The sequence below is a fragment of the Peromyscus maniculatus genome, chromosome 1, assembly GCF_049852395.1.
Source record: "Peromyscus maniculatus bairdii isolate BWxNUB_F1_BW_parent chromosome 1, HU_Pman_BW_mat_3.1, whole genome shotgun sequence".
NCBI classification, from domain to species: domain Eukaryota; kingdom Metazoa; phylum Chordata; class Mammalia; order Rodentia; family Cricetidae; genus Peromyscus; species Peromyscus maniculatus.
Window position 1 is genome coordinate 16,587,740 of NC_134852.1, and position 16,466 is coordinate 16,604,205.

Here is a 16,466-nt window from a genome sequence, read left to right on the forward strand (position 1 = left end):
TATAGGGGGTACTGTATTGTAAATTTTTATTTATTGGTGTGTGTGTGTGTGCCATAGCATGCATGTGAGGTTAGCAAACCACTATTGAGTTGTCCCACAGAGTCCAATTTGTCCTCTTCATATACTTTGGGTGTGGGGCCATCCATGGAAGCATGGTTGGCTTACCAGAGGCCAAAGAAATTCTAAAGAAAATTGATTCTCTCTCTCTCCTCTTAACAGTCATCAACAGTCAACAACTCCTCAGTAGGAGGCTAATAAGCACCCTACTTCGAGGCTTACTGACCTCAAGCAGGCAGTCACAGCTACTGTGGGCTCATGAGTGAGTGGTCCTGTCATGTGCATATGACACTGTTCTTCCCAGTGGTCCCCAACATGCTCCTATGGTGGCAGAACCACTCAGCCATGCCTTATCATAATGAACCAAAACCTCCTGAATCTTGTAGATCAAAAATATATCTTTCTTCCTGTAGGTTCTGTCAAGTATGTTATCACAGTAATGACAAAGAAATTAAGCTTGTATCAAGACACCAATATTATACACTACATAGGTAGAATTTGTTGTGAAACAAACTTCAATTGATCTATTTTACTTTTTTAGAGATGGTATCACTAAGTTTCTTGAGCTGGCCTTGAACTCCTGGGCTTAAATACTTATCTTGCCTTAGTCTTCTGAGTGCTGGGAGTACTTGTGTGTCACCATGTTTGGAAATAAAGCTACTTCATAAAGAGAAAGGTAGGAATGCCCTTATTTGATCATATATTCTTGACAATATGCCTATCCGTATGACAGAGACAGAATATGATGTCACATCTCTAAGTTCACATGTAGTGACATCACATGCCAGTCTGACTAGGATGATTTGTATCAGGAAAACTGATAAGCCGTGCAACAGGTTTATTTGTTCTTACTGAATTTCTAGATTCAAGAATGTGCTGAAAATGTTAAGAATGCATTTCAAGTTAAAAATTACTATGTCCATACTACTAATACTATGAATATTACAAAATGTTGAGAAAATATTTTTCATATTCAAAAACAATTATTTCATTTATCAAAGTTATTTGACCCAAAACTAAGTAAAGTTCCACTACATTTCTTAGCTATAAATGTTTTGTACTTTTTAGAAAAAAATGGGATTGTCAGCCATTATCCTTTAAACATAGACAAATGGTATTAACATTTTATGAGAAAAGGTCTGCCGATGGAACAGCAGGTAGAACTATCAACATCATAGAAATGCCATTAAACCACAATGAGCTGACATTACATACAGCTCACCATTCCAAAGAGATTGCCTTTCTCAAGAACGGGCAAAACTTGCTGGATGCTGGTGGCCCACACCTTTAATCCCAATATTTGGGAGGCGGAGGCAGATGGATCTTTGTGAGTTCCAGGACAGCTAGGACTACACAGAGAAACCCTGTCTTGGAAAAAAAAGAATGGCCAGACTTATGAAGTATATGTGTGTATACATACTGACACTGAGATTACAAGGATACAATTAGTTTACGTCACAGCAAAGAGAGGATAAAGTTTGTACATTTAAAAATTGTATGTACGGGGCTGGAGAGATGGCTCAGCGGTTAAGAGCACTGGCTGCTCTTCCAAAGGTCCTGAGTTCAATTCCCAGCAACCACATGGTGGCTCACAACCATCTGTAATGAGATCTGGTACCTTCTTCTGGCTGTAGGCATACATGCAGGCAGAACACTGTATACATAATAAATAAATATTTAAAAAAAATTGTACGTACATAATCTTTGTGGCCTTTTTGTTGTCATCAGTACCAAACTGGAAATGACTTACCTGCTTATTAATCTGAATGAGGAGTGACACAACTATAAGAGAATACTTCTCAGAGAAAAATGTTTGTATCAGTAACATTAAGGAATCTAAAAGTGATTGCTTATTGTGAAAAGCACAGGAAAATGTTAGTACATTACAGGGGCTGAAGAGATATCTCAGCAGTTAACAATACTTGCTGATCTTGGAGTGCATAGGTTTGGTGCTCAGCATCACATACATATTTAACAACAGTTCCAGGGGATCCAAAGCCCTCTTCTGACCTCTGCAGGTACCAGGCATGCATTTGGTGCACACACATTGATGCAAGCAAAATACTTACACATATAAAAATAAAATTTAAAAACTGATTTTTAAAAAGTTAGCACATTATAATCCTATCCATAATAAGTATAAAAACTGCAAATTAATTCAATTTAACAATGCAAATTGGGCTGGAGAGTGGGCTCAGGGGTTAAGAGCACTTGTTGCTCTTGTAGAGGATTCAAGTTCAATTCCTAGCACCCACATGGTGGCTCACAACCATTCATAACTCCAATCCCAGGGGATCTGATGCCCTCTTTCGGGCACTCATGTGGTGCACAGGCAAAATACTTACTCTTATAAAATAATAAAATAAAAAAGCAAAGGAAATCTTTGGATACCTCAAAGCTTGGGACCACAGGGGAATTATATAGAAACATAACAACTTTTGAATATGTCGACTACAGAGATCACAGTGTCTTCATGGGCATACATGGATGATAAACTTTTAAAATGTATACACTTTAAATATTTAGACATAGTGGTATTTCAATTTTACATAAGTAAATTCTTAAAAAAAAATGGCTAAAAGTGAAAAAGATAAATCTCCATTTTTCTAGAAACTATGTTTGGCAACCCCCCTGGTTTTCCATTCTTCACTGATACTAGGTGAAGGCAGTTTTACAGCAGCTGGAGAGGGGGAGGTGAACAATGAGGCCGATTCAAATTGAGACAAGAACAATCCTTGCTAGACAAAACCAGAGCCAGACCACCAACCAAAACCCAAAACATCATCAGTTGTTCCTTTACGGGAATCTCAATTAAATTTCCTTGTATTTTTGCCTACATAACATTCAAACTTGTGGGGAATTTCAAGAAATGTGGTGGAGAATTGTAAACGTTTAAGAATATCTTCTCAATGACTTCAAGTATAAGACATACAGATTTGGTTGTGTGATTTGCCCAAGACACACTAGATAGGACAGTTTTCATAAGCAGCACAATGCATACGGCTTTCTGCCGGCTTTTCCACAATCCATGGACCACACCCTATGTTTTGGTACTAATTATTGTTCTTTCCTGGATCCCAGTGACAAAAACTTGTGGAACCATAAGATTACACATGTCTTCACAGCAACCATATGAAATGCATCTGTTCAACAGTACTACACATTAAATGTAAATTTATGTGGGAATATTGTAATCAGTCCAAGCTGTATCAAGGAGCACCAAAGGTAGTTAAAACAACTAATCTTTCTATGGGAGTGATCACTAACCTTTTTTTTAATGCCTTACTTTTATTCTTTTTAGATATATTTTATTTTACTTTTATGTTCTTTGATGCTTTTGCAATGGGTATCGGGTCCCCTGAAACTGGAGTTACAGACAGGGGTGAGCTGCTATGTGGGTGCTGGGAATTGAACTTGGGTCCTCTGGAAGGGCAGTCAGTGCCTCTTAACCCTTGAGCCATCTCTCCAGCCCCACAATCACTAATCTTAAAAAAAAAAAAAAAGCATGGGGTTGGGGATTTAGCTCAGTGGTAGAGCACTTGCTTAGTAAGCACAAGGCCCTGGGTTTGATCCTCAGCTCGGGGGTGGGGGGGGTGGGGGGTGCGGGGGAGGAGGGGAGCAGTAACATTAAAGACACCTAGGCCACAAAAGCCAAGGTCCAGGAAGCCTTGCTTCCCTACAGTGGGAGCAATGCTAGTAGTTACTGGGCTACCATTGTAAACTAAACACCACTGAGAGAGAACTGCTCTCAGTGTGTCTACTGTGGCACACACAGTGGGGGCTTCATAAAGAACTGTCCTGCTTTTCGCACAAACTGGGCCTATGTTAGAATTCTGCTCATCAAGGGAGACAAACCATACCCCTTGATTAAAAGTACATGAGAGAACAAGGCCTGTTCTATTGCACAAAGCAGAACAATACCACAGAGGATGTGACTACTTAGTGAGTTGAAGTGTGTAAGTATCAAATGGACATGTATATTCAGTCAGAAAAGGGAATAAAGTCTATCTCAACTACAAAGGGTAACATTAGACCATGAATTTAAAGGAAGCCTTTGCCCAGAAGTCTCCTTAGTAACCAAATTACAGGCTCACATACAGTCAGTCAGTCAGAAAAGGAAATATGTCACCCCTAAGGTGCAGGGCACTGATAATTTCCTCTAGGGAAGCCCAGGCATGTTGGAGGTACATGTTCACATATGGTAAAGGTGCTAAGAGGGGACGCTCTTTCAATGAAATAATGTGGCAGTGATTTAATTTGGGCAAGGAGAACTATCAAGGACTGCTGAAGGGCAGCTTCCATATGCATCACACTACCTGGAAGGCATGGGACCCTTTAGACCCACATGTTTATGGTGGGGTTTACATGTTGGCAGATGGCATGCTCAAAAAAGTTCAAACCATCTTAGCTGGGTGTGGTGGCACATGCCTCTAATCCCAGCACTTGGGAGGCAGAGGCAGATGGGTCATTGTGAGTCTGAGGCCAACCTGCTCTACATAGTAATTTCTAAGACAGCCAGAACTACTTAGGGAGATCCTGTCTCAAACAAGCAAACAACAAAAACCCAAAATATTCAGCTCATCTGTTAAGAGCAAAAGATTACATTACCTGTTGCTCCGAGGTCTTTCTAAAATGTGGACTTTTAGGAGCTTTGTTAGACACAGGGTTAAGGAGTTTGCCACATTTGCTGCCTTCCTGAGTATTCCCCATGCCATGACCTTTTTGGTGTTGAAAGAAACTTGAGCGCTGGCTAAAAGATTTACCACACTTAGTGCATTCATAAGGCCTTTCTCCAGTGTGGACTATTTGGTGTTGAATGAGGACAGACTTTTGCCTAAATGATTTCCTACACTGGTCACACTCATAGGGCCTTTCCCCAGTGTGAATTCTGCAATGTCGAATAAGACTGGTGCTTCGACTGAAGGATTTCCCACATTCACCACATGTATAAGGCCTTTCCCCAGTGTGAACTCTCTGTTTAATAAAGGCAGCCCTGCGGTTAAAGGACTTTCCACACTGGCCACACTCATAAGGCCTAGCTCTGGTATGTATTCTCTGGTGTTCAACAAGACTGTAGCTTTGCCTGAAGAATTTCCCACATTCAGCACACTTATAGGGCCTTTCTCCAGTGTGAGTTCTCTGATGTCGATCAAGTTTGGATTTGTACCCAAAGGTTTTCCCACATTCCTCACAGTCATAAGGCCTTTCTCTAGTGTGAACTCACTGATGTCTGATAGGGTAGCTCTTTGGCTAAAAGATTTCCCACACTGGCCACACTCATAAGTTTTTGTTGTAGTGTGAATTCTACGGTGTTCGATGAGGCTGAAGTTTTGCCTAAAGAACTTACCACATTCCCTACACTCATGAGGCCTTTCTCCAGTGTGAATTCTCTGGTGTCTAATGAGGGTAGCTCTTTGGCTAAAGGATTTCCCACACTCCCCACACTCATAAGGCTTTTCTCCAGTATGAATTCGGCAGTGTTCGATAAGGTTCGAACCCTGGCTGAAGGATTTTCCACATTCTCCACACTTGTATGGCCTTTCTCCAGTGTGAACGCTCTGATGGATAATGAGAGTGGCTTGCTGACTAAAGGACTTCTTACACTGGTTGCACTCATATGGCCTCACTGTGGTGTGAAGTCGCTGGTGTTCAACGAGGCCGAAGCTTTGCCTAAACCATTTCCCACATTTGTCACATTCATATGGCTTCTCCCCTCTGTGAGTTCTCTGATGTCGGACAAGATTGGATTTGCATCCAAAGGCTTTCCTACACTCTCCACACTCATATGGCCTTTCTCCACTGTGAATTCTACAGTGTTCAATGAGGTTGCAGCTCTGACTGAACGACTTCCCACATTCGCCACATTTGTATGGTTTTTCTCCAGTATGAAGTCCCTGGTGTATAGCAAGTGTAGCCTTTTGGCTAAAAGATTTTCTACATTCCCTACACTTATAAGGTCTTTCTTCAGTGGGAACTCTCTGGGATGGCACAAGTGAGTATTTATCTTGTAAGGCTTGTCTGTATTTGCTAGGCTCAAAATCTATTTTTCCAGTGCATCCCCTTGGGTGCTGAACAAGCTTGAGTTTGTAGATGGAAGGTTTTCTGAATTATTGTGACTTAAAGTGACTTTTTCTATTAGCCTCCACAGACTTGGTGATTTCACTTAGCTTCTCATCTTTGGAGCTGTTCAGGGACTGGAGACTATCCCATTTAGCTGAGAAGTCCTTTCTAATTTTCCAGTAGATGAAGGGATTCCCTGACACATGGAGCATGCAGTTTTTCATAAGAGAGTCACTGTCTACATCTCCCTTTAATGGATTCTTGGCACTATGGTTCTTTTGACCCTGGAGGATTGAACATGCCTCTACAAAGAACAGATTTTGTCCAGGTAGGTCATCCAGATGCAAAATGTCTGTCAAGAAAGGAACACAGATGTCACAGGGGTGAGTCTTCCCAGTGAGTAGAGTTTCCTCTGGAGTCCTGGCTTGTGGCATTTCTACACAAACACTCACTACAGAAGGATTTTTTCATACTCTGATGCATACCAACAATCTGAAAGAAGAAAAATGCTGTTGAAAGTCATGTTAACTGTGGATGGAGTATATCAATGATGCTTTATTATTGTTTTTCTCTATATTTGATGTTTTAACTTCTTTTTTAAAAAAGATTTATTTATTTATTATATACACAGTGTTCTGTCTGCACATATCCCTGCAGACCAGAAGAGGGCACCAGATCTCATTACGGATGGTTGTGAGCCACCATGTGGTTGCTGGGAATTGAACTCAGGACCTCTAGAAGAACAGCCAGTGCTCTTAACCGCTGAGCCATCTCTCCAGCCCATGTTTTAACTTCTTAAGGAATGCTTCTTCTCATTCAATCTTTAAGTCAAGTTAATTGTTTGATTGTTTTAAGACAAGATCTCTTTACATATCCCTGGGTGTCCTAGAACTCACTCTGTAGATCAGACTGGCTTTGAACTCACAAAGATCCATCTGCTTCTACCTATCAAGTACTGGGATTAAAGGCATGTGCCACCCTGCCCAGCAGAAGGGTGAACAATTGTTAACAGGTGACAAAGGGGTCAATGAGTAGCATGGTGTTGCTAGAGTTTTCCAGCCTTGCCCACAGTCAGGACAAATCTTTGTCACCCGCCAATCCCACAGCCGCTCAGACCCAACCAAGTAAACACAGAGACTTATATTGCTTACAAACTGTATGGCCGTGGCAGGCTTCTTGCTAACTGTTCTTATAGCTTAAATTAATCCATTTCCATAAATCTATACCTTGCCACGTGGCTGGTGGCTTACCGGCGACTTCACATGCTGCTGGTCATGGCGGCAGTGGCTGGCAGTGTCTCTCTGCCTCAGCCTTCCGCTTCCCAGAATTCTCCTCTCTCCTCGTCCCACCTACTTCCTGCCTGGCCACTGGCCAATCAGTGTTTTATTTATTGACCAATCAGAGCAACAGATTTGACATACAGACCATCCCACAGCAAGCATGGAGTTAATATGGAAAAAATAAAGCAATCCAGAAATGACATTAAAAAGAACACACTCCTCTGCTCTGTCTGTCTTAGGGCCAGATACTGAACCACAAGGTCATATTCCTTTATAAAGTCCATCAAAGTTATTCTATCCATGAGATAGTCAAACTCTCATTTAAGAAATAACAAATTTAGATTGTCTTAGACACAAGACATGATTCAACCAAATGAACCCAGTGGAGCCCCTGTTTAAAAGTTCACATTGAGTTAGGTATGTAGTTCAGGTATAGAGTGGTTCTTAAGCAAGTTCAAAGTCCTGGGTTCAACATTCAGCACAAAAACAAAAAACAAACAAAACAAAACAAAACAAAAAACAACTACCTCTATTACTACTATTACTAAAATGATAGCCTATAGTAAGTTAAAACAGGGCTTTCAAGAGATAAAACATATGAAATATGACTTATAAAGGGTGAATTATCTCCATTGTTTTTCTATTGGATAGCCCAATTTGTGTCCATTTTTAATCCTAAAATGCCTCTGCATACTAGTGTGCTAACTAGTTCCTGGAGGCAATCATAAGTCCCATTGTGGACAAGTTCTAGAAGAGACCAAGATCTGATGCAAAGATTGTAATTTCAGCCCCATACTGACCACTGGGAGGGGAGAGGGGTGCAATCAGTTAATCAGTTGTGTGCAATGATTAAATCAATGAGACCTTCATCAGAACCACCACATGACATGGTTTAGGAAACATCTGGGTTGATCACTACAGAGAAGAGTTGGGAGAGTGGAGTGCCCAGAGAGGACAGAAGGCAGCCAAACCTCCTGCCCAAATAATCTTTCCTTTCTTCTTTCTTCTCTCCCTCCTTCTTCTCACCTCCCTCCCTCCTCTTCTCTCTCCCTCTACTCTTCTTTCTTGCATGGAAACCAGAAGAAAACTACATAGCTCCACAGTGTGAGGCCTGGGGATCAAACTTGGGACCACCTACTTGGTCACAGATGTCTTTATCTGCTGAACGATCTTGCTGGCCATCTGACCAGAGCTTTGCTTATGCAGCTCTTCCATTTGATATTCCTGAACTGCAACCTCCATAACAGCATTTTTCTAGAACATGATTAAACCAGAGACATGTTGAGAGAACCCTCAAATTTGTAGTTGCATAGACAAAAATGGACTGCTCTGGACATCTCATTTGCAACTGGAGTTTGAAGAGCCTTTAATATATGAGACATACTTCATACTCCTGATAGAATCAAATCTGAGTCAAAATGCAGACCGGCAGTGCCTGCCACACTGTAGAATTGGTTGTTAGTATTGTAAAAACACACAGACCCCTTGAACATCCTTCCTTGTTGGTCAGACACAACGCAACTAATTTTGACAAATATTTTAGAAGCCTATCTCATCATACAATCCAACAATATAACTGTTGGACATGCTCCTTTGACAAGGGTAGATGTGGAACACTTGACATGTCTAGGTTCAGAGAATTCTAACTGTGCAAGTCTTCAGTGCTGTTTAAAGATCAATGTTCACAGGGCATAGTAAGTATGGGTCAGTGTTGGAAGACACTGATGAGGGGTAAGTGATGCTTGTGGGGCAGGAAGAAAGGTTGGGACAGCTGGAGCAGGAGTCGAGCAACTACTGAATGTGACAAAGAAAACACAGAAATGGGATATGGCTAGTGGCACATCAAAACACTGCTGTGTAACAGGTTTCTGGTGTGATTTAGACACAACTCTGATGTCACTTCCTGCCTCACTTGCCACTCATGAGGGCCAAGCTTCCCCATGAGACTCCTTTTGCTTTTTATCCTTTGAGAAACCAGGAATTTCCCCCACAGTCCTACTTGTCTAAGAACGTGTGAACTCCATGATGCAAGACTTTTTTTTTTTTTTTTTTAAGATTTATTTATTTATTATGTATACAGCATGTATGACTGCAGGCCAGAAGAGGACACCAGATCTCATTACAGGTGGTTGTGGGCCACCATGTGGGTGCTGGGAATTGAACTCAGGACCTCAGGAAGAGCAGCCAGTACTCTCAACCTCTGAGTCATCTCTCTAGCCACCTGTGATGAAAGTTTTAATGAAAAGAAGTTCAGGTAAGTGATCAGCAGTGGTTTAGAACAATCCAGTACACAGAAGACCATTAGGAAGAAAGATAAGTATTAAAAAAAAAAAAAAGCCTAGATGCCGGGCAGCAGTGGCACACACGTTTAATCCCAGCACTCTGGAGGCAGAGCCAAATGGATCTCTGTGAGTTCAAGGCCAGCCTGGTCTACAGAGTAAGATCCAGGACACACACACCAAAACTATGCAGAGAAACCCTGTCTCAAAAACCAAACAACAACAAGAACAAAAAAGCCTAGAAGAAGGTCTGATAGGAATTCACAGCCCAACACAAGGCCAACACAATCATGACAATGCTTGCCAGTTCCTGAAGAAAGTGGCTATAAAGAGGTGTCAGGTAGGAGGATGAAGAAAATAGAGCAATGGTACTATGGATGTGAAGAGTCACCCAGCTAAAAAGAGAGCAAGCCAAGTGGGAACTATAGATTAGATTCCAGGACTCTTGCCACTCAGAACTTTCAGTGAATCTTTTGGAAGAATCGAGTCTTTGGGTTGCTGAGGGTAATGCACACAGCTCAGATATGGGCACCCACAATGCACCTATCAAGGAAGTAGGATAATCAACAGGGCCTGTAGTCTGATAGCAGAGGAAAATACAGATATAGAGAGAACAGAAGGCAATGAGACCACGGGGAGGTATGCGGGCCTTACCCAGTGAGGTTATAAGTGCAAAGTTCTCCAGCATCACAGTGAGATACAGTAGCCTCTGAGCTTCATCCAGGAGCTCTACTCTCCCTGGCAGAAGTACACAGCCACGTCTTCAAAAGTCACACAGCCCTGTCAGGATGGAGACAAATCACAAAATGATCTACTTCTCTCCTAGGATTCCAAGCTCACCTACCTGTACACCCTTCCTTCATACACTATGCTTTGTATTTTGTACCTCTTTGGGAGATACTAGCCTCCAACGCCATTGACACATACCTTTCACTGCAGGCTCAGTATCACTGTGTTCTCCTACAGTACCCACAGGCTTGCTGGAGGAAGCCATGTAATTCTGAGCTTGGCAAACACAGGGCTGTAACTCACTGATTAGACCATTATTCCAGGGATTCCCTAGATGTGTCCTTCACACACATCTAAAGGTGAGCTGAACTGACTCGTCACTGTTATGTCTTGAATGCCAGCACCACAGGTTTGCAGCTCTCATTTCTCTCTTTTGTACACACTTGTAAAAGGAGATAACTGCACAGAATTTTCCTCTGATGTGCATACATATGCTGTGGCATGCATGGATAGATATACAATAATAGACAAAAAAGGTTAAAATATTTTTACAAAAATAAAAATATAGTTCATTCTTATATTGAACTCCTGATTGCCCTTCTCAACCCCCCCAAGTGCTGGGGTTACTGGGGTTTATATTCACATAAGGATTTACACATCGTTTTTAGGATGGCCAAAACAAGATTTCAGATATGCTAATATATCCCCAAATCAAATTCTACAGTCAACATTAAAATGCAGTTAGTTAAGCTTCCATCCGATAAAAATCTAAAAATCTGGAGTCCCTTGAATTATTTTACCCTTCTCTCATTCCCCCCCGAAGAAAAACCCGGATTTCTTAAATGAAAAAGCAATCCAGAGCCCAACCACAGCTTTGGGCCCTCCAGTCACCACACTGATGAAGCCATCCCAACCATTCCCTGGACTAGGGCAGTAGCTGTGACTCTGGGGTGTCTGTCACCTCCTGTTAGCCCCACAGTGTGTAAGTCCCTCAAGCCACACTAGTTCCCAGGTCCCTCCCCTGAGAAGCTCGAACTCCCAGGTTCCACCCACAGAGCACTTTAACTGCCCTAATGCTGGACATTACCCATTGCTCTACAGAGTAAAAAGTCCAATCTCCGGATTTGAAATCCCACCAATCTCCACCCTGGAAAGCTTCACCCTCAAAAGTCCCCCCTCCAACACACCCCCAAGAAACTATATAAGCCCTGTATCCTGTTCAGTTCTCGGATGTTTCTCCCCTGAGCAGAGGCAGGTTTTTACCTTCTTGTTTTTTTCCCTCCCAATATCTCTCTTGTGTGAAATTTGTTGTGAGGTGTGACTTTGTGGTATTCCTCGGTTCCCAACTGCCAGGATACCTTTACGTCTGAGCTGTAACGCTTACCGTGTGTTCTTGCTGCAGCCATGGGGAACCTGGTAAAAATCTCACCAAATCATCTCTGCTCCCATCATCTCCAGAATAGACATGGGACACCCCAGGCTTCTGCCCTGCCGCTTTGTCAGCAGAAGGACAGGCAACCTGTGTCACTAAGCAAGCTCAGCCCCATATTTCAGTTCCATATTTTGGAACCCATGCCTTCTTTTCTCATCCCCCCCCCCCCCCCCCCCCCCCGGTTGCTAAGAGTTTCGTGAGAAACCTTTCTATATAACCCCCAGCCTGGGTTTCCACTCCTGGTTTGGGAGTTCTCCAGGTCCATGCAGTGGAACTCTAGCGAAACAATCATTTTAGCACACAATTCCAGAGACAAGGAGTGAGGTCATCAGTGAATCCCCTGGAATACACTCTTTACACTCTTTACTCACCTGTGAACAATCCGTAAGTGCTTTAGTAGTCATGAGAATCTGTGGGAAGAAGGTTGCCAAGGATCATAGTAGGGGTTTCACCAGCTCAGGCCTCCCTGTCCAATCCTAGAGCTATGAGGCATTATTAGATCTGAATTATTTATCTCTAGGCGTCAGCACTCATAGCTGGACTCCTACCAGACTCAGCCTTCCTGGGTCTCAGTGTTAACCCTTCCAAGGCTACTTTGAAAGGTGTTTTTAAACCGTGTTCTTTCATTCTGAGCCTCACTAAGCCCCAGGTCCGTAAGGACACAAGTAAACTTCCTCACCTTTCCATTGTAAGGCGTAAATGGTTCTGTTTAATCTCGTGAACAAGACAGGACACACATCTGTCAATTAGTCCTTTGTGGGTCCCACTCTCATCCAGTCACATCCGAAATCTGTAATAGGGATTCCACTCACAAGCCCAGTCCTGTTGGGGACACAGGGATTTCTACCATAGGGACGAGAACAGAACTGTACTGGGGGTCTAGTAGGACTGTGGTGAGGCCAGGGGAACGCGACACTTGAGCAGGTTGCGCCACTGAGGCGGCAGCAGCCATCGTACTCTGTAAACATTCGAGCATCCCTCACGGCCGCCAGTGGTAGCGACGCAGATCTGCAGCCCTGCCTGTCCTCTCCGCCTACCTTGGTCCCCATTGCACGCTCTTATATTAATGATAGCCAGAAATAACCCCAAAGCAGCTACAAGGACCGTTTGGCAGATATGTAAGAAGTCTTGCCCAAAGCTTGCGGTCCAAGCACAGACAAGGCCTTTCTCAGGATCCATTGGTCCAGCCTTTTGCTACTTGGCTCAAAGAATTGTGGGCAATGTAGTTTCCTTGGCTACGCAGCGTGCTCCTTTGGTTTCGGTGGCAGGTTCAAGGATTTAAACCCCGGTTCTTGAAGCTGCTAGAAGTTTAAGCCTAACAGTCCCTCCACGCAGCAGCGCGGGGTCGCAATAACCAACTTTGCGGATCGAGTTCGGGTCCTTTGTGATAAAGAGACCCGAGGCGTCAACTCAAATAGTCCTTAAATTCCTGAACCTGGGGTCGGCCCCGCGCTTTTAGAATCTCTTTGGTTGTGGAACTGCTGTAGAAAGTGCTGAGATTAGTAAAATATAGTGACTTGGAACTATTGGACGCACACGGCATTAATGAGACCAACCAAATCAAACGGCAACAAAAATCTGAAGTTTTGGAGTCTTTTACAGTCTCTTCCTATGGACAAAAGTAGACTGGCAAAGTAGAGCCGGATGAGGGCTGGGTCTCTAAAGGGAGAAGCTGGATTTGGAGTCATGTGTAGTTGTTCAGTTTGTGATTAACATGGCTGCGTATTACCCAGAATATGGCATTTTAAAGCCTCCTCTCATCTTCGAACCCTCGCATTCTTTCTGGGTCCTCTTCAATGCGTTTCCTGAGCATTGGAGGGGATAGCATAAATGTCTTATTTAGGGCTGAACACTCAACCATCAAAGTCTTTCTTTTTAATATTTATTTTTATTTCTCCCTCTCCCTCTGTGCCCACGGAGGCCAGAAGAGGGTGTCAGATACCGCCCCCACCCCCACCCCTATTCCCACCCCGGAGCTGGAGTCAACGTCAGCCACTACCAATCTGACAAAGATGCTGGGAATTGAACCGGCTCCACTGGAAAGTCAGCATAAACTCTTAACTACTGAGCCGTCTCTTCAGTCTGTAAGATTTTCTTTGGAGGTTGTGGCAGGAGAGAGCTGCGGCTCATATATTCTTGATCAAAGACTTCTCCTTCTCTACCAGGGAACATTTTCCTCTTGGAACAAGATCACAGCTTCAGCAGGGACATGCATGGAGCAGCGAGGGAGGAAGAGAACGCTTGCCTAGCCAGCCACATCAATCAAATCAACCCTGGCGATCAGAGGGGTTACAGATGTGGTAGGCAGACTGCCTGCACATTCTGAGAGCGTTTCTTAATGTCAGTCACCATGTACTCAATCAGGTTAAACATGTTTTTAAGTTTTTTTTTTTTTTTTTTTTTTTAAATGTAAAAGGTATCTTAACTGAAATCATTAGTATAGGTAAAATACACTTTCCAAAAAAGAAAAGTACACCTATGTTCTTTTAGCTTTATTAATTGTCTTCAATTGGCAACAAGCCACTTGATCACTAACATGTAACAAATAGTAACTTGTCCACAGAATAGAATTCTGCTTAACAATAAAAACAATGATGTGTTCATATAGGCAACAATAATGAATTTAAAACCAATTACTCAATATGGAAATAATTAGAAAAAGAGCAAATACTTTGATTCCCTTCAAATAAAATCCTAAAAGCTACAAGTGAAATTAAACCATTATGAGTGAGAGCAAGTCACCAGATACCTAAAACTCAGTGGAAAACAGATTATACAAGAGAAGGGAAATTCTGCATGGAAACATTATTGAGAGCATGACGGCCTTTCGGATTTATAACCTGGTCAATGCATATACCATAAAACATACACATAAACACACATGTTATACATCAGTGTGTTAATTTTGCATAACTGAAGTAATGATTTACGATGGTTCAGTTTCAAAAGGTTTCAGCCTGTCCGACCGAGGAAGCTAGGGGTGGGGTGGGGTGCAGCTCAGTTGAGGGCAACAGGAGCGTGTGGCAAAGGCTGCTCACACACTGTAATAAGCAGAGAGGCAGCCAAAACAACTAGGACCATGCTTCTGAACCTTCCCAATGTCAATGCCTTTGAATACAGTTCCTCATGCTGTGGGGACCCCCAACCATAAGATTGTTTTGTTGCTACTTCATACCTGTAATTTTGATAGTTATAAATCATAATGTAAATATCCGATATGCAACCCAAAGGGGTTGAGAACCACCTAACTAGGGCTGGGTGTAACCGTCAAAAGACCTGCTCCTAGTGACCGGCTCCTGCCGTCTGTGCCTCATCTCCTACGGATTCCACCATCTGTCAAAACAGCACTTCTATCTGGAAAGCAAGTTTTTAAAACATGAGAGGCCTTTCAGAGCCAAACCATAAAATTCCATTCCTGGCTCCCAAAGGCTCATAGCCACCTCAGGATGCAAAATGCATTTAGCTCCACTTCAAGAGTCTTCACTCTTAACAGTTCCAATGATGTTCAGAACCTCAAAGTTTCTTCTGAGATCAAAGGTAAACTCTTAACTGAGCCAAATAAAACCCAAAAGAATGTTACGTAAGTCCAAATTACAATGGCACAGAGTACACATTCCTGTTTCAAAAGGAAAGTATTTGGACCATAGAAGGGAGGGATGGAAACGAAGGAGAGCAAAAAACGAACAAAAAAACTGAATGGAAAACTGAATTCTGTAGCCCCATCTCTGGGATCAGGGTCACATGCTGCCATCACCTGAGATCCAACAGGCTTGAGTATGCCTACCCCTAAGGCCTTGTTATTTGTAGCCCATACAGTCTCTATGGGACTGGTTCCACTTGGTGCTGGCAGTTTTCCTTGGCAGACATCCCATGTTCCTGACATACAACACGCACGTCAGTATTAACTTCTCAAGCTTCATGAATCTCCATCAGAGGCGTCTGAGGAAACTGACCCTGTCACACCCTAGTTGCCATTACAGACTATTCTCTGGCATTGGTGGAAGCTTCTATGACATCATGACTTCCGTTCTGCCTGCCAGCTCAAGCAGAACCACAGTCTCCTTGGTCCACACCTTCGGTGGCCTGCACAGGGGAGCTGGACCCAGTGCAGCATCTGCCTAAGGAATTCTTTACAAAATCTTAGCAGCACCCTTTAAAAGGGAAAGTCTTTTCCATGAGTTTGTAGTTTAACAGCCTGGAGCCTTCAAGATATATATTTTTTCCTATACCCTAGCAATGAAGTGCTTGGCTTCTTCTTCTTTTAAAGATTAATTTATTTATTATGTTTACAATGTTGTTTTCATGTATCCCCGCAGGCCAGAAGAGGGCACCAGATCTCATTACAGATGGTAGTGAGCCACCATGTGGGTGTTGGGAATTGAACTCTGGAAGAGCAGCCGGTGTTCTTAACCACTGAGACATCTCCCCAGCCCACTTGGCTTCTTTTATAGTTTCCATTAGCAACTATGGCTGCTCTGTCTGCAACTCCAACACATTCTGGTCCTGGCAAAACTGTACGCTTTTGAATCTTCATGCTCTGTTTTTTGTTGATGTTTCTCATAGCCAATCCTGCTATAAGCAACCAGAAATAATTATGTAACAGCCTGAATTCAGACTCAGTTAAAATTT

At 42.8% G+C, this 16,466-nt stretch overlaps 1 pseudogene across 1 annotated transcript; it reads right to left on the reverse strand.

The window, feature by feature from the left end:
* Positions 1-3,635: 3,635 nt before the first annotated feature.
* LOC107401571 (uncharacterized) lies at positions 3,636-13,746 on the reverse strand (annotated as a pseudogene). The gene is made up of 4 exons (XR_013052228.1): positions 12,875-13,746; positions 12,209-12,247; positions 10,331-10,456; positions 3,636-6,580 (listed from the first exon to the last, which is right to left on the reverse strand). The product of XR_013052228.1 is annotated as an uncharacterized LOC107401571 (transcript).
* Between the last annotated feature and the right edge of the window lie 2,720 nt (positions 13,747-16,466).